Source organism: Choloepus didactylus, chromosome 5, assembly GCF_015220235.1.
Source record: "Choloepus didactylus isolate mChoDid1 chromosome 5, mChoDid1.pri, whole genome shotgun sequence".
Classification (NCBI taxonomy): Eukaryota; Metazoa; Chordata; class Mammalia; order Pilosa; family Megalonychidae; genus Choloepus; species Choloepus didactylus.
Genome location: NC_051311.1, coordinates 156,903,744 through 156,908,147, shown reverse-complemented (window position 1 = coordinate 156,908,147; position 4,404 = coordinate 156,903,744). Strand labels below are relative to the sequence as shown.

The 4,404-nt window shown below is 38.8% G+C and overlaps 1 long non-coding RNA gene across 1 annotated transcript; it reads right to left on the bottom strand.

Moving 5' to 3' along the window:
* Window positions 1-239: 239 nt before the first annotated feature.
* On the bottom strand, window positions 240-3,907 carry LOC119534719. The gene is made up of 3 exons (XR_005217114.1): window positions 3,792-3,907; window positions 3,196-3,284; window positions 240-286 (listed from the first exon to the last, which is right to left on the bottom strand). It is a non-coding gene; the product is annotated as an uncharacterized LOC119534719 (long non-coding RNA).
* Window positions 3,908-4,404: the final 497 nt, after the last annotated feature.

The following is a 4,404-nucleotide window of genomic DNA, read 5'->3' as shown; positions in this document are numbered from 1 at the left end:
CATATAATATATGAGATTATACAGCTAAAGGGTCATAGAATTTCAGTCTTGGAGGGGGAAATGACATCAGGGAAATTTAATTTATCTCACAAATTTTATAGTTGAGAAATATATAGTCATGTAGTGAATTCCTCAGCAATGTCTCAGGTTTTTGGTGTTTTTAAAGAAAGTTTCAACTTAAAATGCATTATTATCTTCAATTAGATATTTGGAGAAAGACCTAGATTAAGGCCTTTTGTAGGAGATCTTCCTGGTTTATAGTCAGCAAGCGAAGTGCCATCTATAGCTGTAACATAGACATGATTTGTTTCAACTTATTTAAAAAGGGATGTGATGATTCACATCAGTAATATAAAAAATCGGCCTACCAATTAAATCCAAGATAGCTTTAGGTGTATTTAATAGACACAATATAAATGAATTACTACTAAAATCTCGGAATATTATACCTTAAGTATGCGCTGACTAACCTTGCCAGGCAAAATTAAGTCTTATGTAATTGAAGCCAACAGGAGTAAAACATTGGCTCAAAGTCAATTTGTTTGATAAAATGGAAGCCAGGCAGTTCCTAACTGCTTTTACTGAAAGCCTTTTCACTTTTCTCCCTTCCACTGCTGAAGCTAAATGAGCAAAGAGATAAAAGTCAAATGTATCCAAACTATATTTCCCTATGACATTGTATTCTGCTGAAACTGATAAATTGAACAGTGAGGAGCATTGCTGATATGTCTTTACTTTTAAGAGTAAATGAAACAATAAAGCGGAAAAGCCCCTGAGTCCATTCTGATTTGTACAGGCAGAGAACTATTTTTTACTAACATTAATGTCTACCTAATGATTTAAATTCTCTGTACTGGCTAATCATATTCATGGACATTATAGAAATGTCTTAATCAAATTTGCAGTAGATTGCAAAATAAAATGGAAACATCTTGGAATAACTTTCAAAGAACTGTATAGACATAGACCAAATGCCAGAATTAAATTTTATATGTTATTAAAAATTTGCATCTAGATCAGGACTTCTCAACCCCAGCACTGTTGATGGTTTGGGCTGGATAATTCTTTGTTGTGTGTCTGTCCTTTTATTGTGGGTATGTAGCACATCCCCGGCCCCTACCCACTAGATGCCAGTAGCTCCCCCTTCCCTAGTAGGTAACAAGCAAAATGTTTCCAGTGACTGGTGAACATTCCTCTGGGGAGGGGGAATGAGGATTAAATCACACACACTCACACACACACACACTCACACACACACACATAGACCCACACACTTCTAGAACCACTGCTGGAAATGTAATCCTTGCCTGGGTCAGGATAAGCCTGCCTTGTGACATTTTCAGCTATGCCTAATTGCTGTTTTCCTTTTAAAGAGGGACTGAGGCTAGGGCTTGTCTCAGTGCTGTGATTTTGTCCCATACTGGGTTTATGATCTACTTTGCCCCATGTCCAGCTCACTCCATTCAGGTATAATTTTTCTCAGGGTTGCTGCTCTCTTTTCCACAACTGTTCCTTGGCTCCTCAGGTCTTCCTTCAAAGACCTAATCTTTCAAGTGTGTCACAAATGCGTGACTTTCTCAGCTCCACCTCTGGCCGGCCACCGACTCAGCTTTTGCCCAAGTGTGCAAGAGCATTTCTCACCTCTGCTACAAAGATGATGCGATGAAGTCTAAAATCCTAGCTCAACTTGGAATGTCCTTTGATTCTTCCTTCTCTTCCTTCTTTTCTCTATCTATAAAGGCACAAGGATTGTAGGATTGTGCCTTTAGGAGATTATAGTCTAGCCTAAGTTTTTGCACAACCACTGATGTTGCCATCCTTTGTCACACCTCCCTGTAGTTGGGGATGCTATTTAGGCAATTGGTTCTAAAACTCGAGAGTGTGTTAAAATCATCGGGAGAACTCATTAAAATGCAGATTATGGGGACCCACGCCCATATTTTCTGAATCAGTATGTCTTGGGTAAGGCAGAAAACATGCATTTCTAATAAAGTCCCACATGATGCAGATGCCCCTTTTCAGATGACTCCCCCTGGGGACCACCCACTGGGGACCACTGCTTTAATCAAGCAGGTGATGATAGATTATTTCTCTCCATGGAGTATGTGCATAACTTTTAATATTTAAAACTTTCAATGGCTAAACGTACAGTAAAGTAGAAGTTAATCTGAAATGATACAGCTCCATTCATCTCTGCGAAGCCACTCAGTGATTTAGATTTAAGGGAAAGTCCTTTTCCAGAGAATCAAGAAAATTCTGTATTAGGCATTATATTAGCAAATAGCACAAATAGCTTATCCTGATATTTGGGGACCTCTGTCCTAGGATATTTCTGGGTGCGGATGTCAGTGTGAATCATCTGTAGTGTCTGCTATAGATTGAATCATGTCCCCTTCGAACATGTTCAAGTCCTACCCCCGGGCCTGTGGGTGTGAACCAATTTGTAAATAGGACCTTTGAAGGTGTCGCTAGTTAAGGTTAGGCCAGAGTGAGCCAGGATGGGCCTTAGTCCAATATGACTAGTCTTTAAAAGGAGAGGAGTAGGAGACAAATGGCCATGTGACTGAGGTAAAGACTGACTTACGGATTTTCATTAAGCCATCACCAGAATGCTATAGACGTTAGAGAAATCTCGCCCTTCTATCATCTTGATTCTGGACATCTAGCCTCTATAATTGTGAGACAATAAATTTCTGTTTAAATACTTCTGTCTGAAGCATTTATTGTAGCTATCCTGAAAAACTAAGGCACCTTCTCATTAAGTGGCAATTCCCATGTAGGTTATTTGAGTAACATATGATTAGAAAGAGAAATGCTGCGATACCCCAAAGGGCTTGCCCCACTTGTTGTTACATATGATAAAGCTGTTGCTACTCCTGATAATTCAAAACTAACACTATCAATGCACGTTACATTTAAAGAACATTTATTGCTCACGTGCTAGGCGGTATGCACTGAGCTATTTTAGGAAAAAATGTGGTAGATATCGTCATCATCATCATCATCATCACCATCATCATTATTTCATTTTGAAGAAAAGTATATTTAAAGTTAGGGAGTTCTGGTACCTCTATAAGTCTATTCTGGTAATTAACTTGTTTTCTAAAAGATGGAAACATTGTTTTCCTCATTATACAAATGATAATATACCTTGGGAGACTTTTCTGTTTAGAATTTTGCAATTCCAAGACTTACCTGGTTGCTAATATTTAAATTAAATGTGAGAATATGATCTATCAGCATGCTCGATGCTCATTTTATTTTTCAGGAAATCAATGTGAGATCTGTGAAAAGAAGGTAAATAACATTCTTCAACATTTTAAACTACCCACTTACCAGTATCCTTGTAACCACAAATCTAGAGAGGAAATAAACCAAAATCAGCAGGCTTTCCTTCAAATTCCCAAATGGCTTTTCATATTGAAAAAGATTTAAAAAAAAAAAAAAGAAAAAGAAAAATGATTCCTTGAGAGCAAGTGACATCATTAGTTTTTGTTGTCACTTAGCCTCCCTCCTCAGGTAACTTAATTCTGCTCTTGGGGACGAGCACACCTGTTTTCTCTCTCTGGCTGGCTTCTCCTGCAGATAACACCAGCAGCATCTGCTTTCCTGCCAACAATGTGCCTTTTTCCCCTACTTCCCAAAACAGAGCCCAAACTCGCTCATTCCCTCTGAAGTCACCAGGCTAATAATACATTTTCCGTTCTGTGATATCTTTAGCTATATAAGCACCACCACGGCAGGGGAGGGTAAGCAGTCTCATGTCCTTTGCCCTATGTACTTCCACTTACGGTGTCCTGACGAAGATGAGAGTTGTGAAATGCTTGTTTTGGTGATGGTTTCACTCTGTGTATTGCTGACAGTCCATGAAACAAATATATATTTGCCTTTGATGGCTAGGTGAATGCATCAAAGATGAAAGGAATTGAGGAAGTTGTTAAAATAATTCTAAAAACAAAGCTGCTTAGTCATCTAGAGAGATCGTGGACAGGAAGGAAGTTTGAGACTAATCTGAAGCTTTGCAATGTGACCCATTCTGAATAGTGGAAAGATAACAAGCCAGAGGGAAGGAAACGCTGTGTGGGAGGTCTCACAGCATGTCACACCAGCAAATAACTGAGCAGTCTAGAATCCATTTCAATTTGTAATATCCTTTGATTCTTCCTTTTCTTCTTTCTTTCTCTTTCAAACATGGATTCAGACTTTAAGGAAATTTAGTCTGGAAATGCTTCCACTCATCCAACTTCAGCTACCCCCTAGGGTCCTAGGTCTCTGTGTGCAGCTGGGGAACTCCTTGAGGTCTCCAGGAACCTTTCAAGAAGTCCTCAAGGATAAAACAATTTTCAAAGTAATGCAAAGATGTTATTTTTCCCTCTTTCTCTCACAAGTGGACAATGCAGTTTA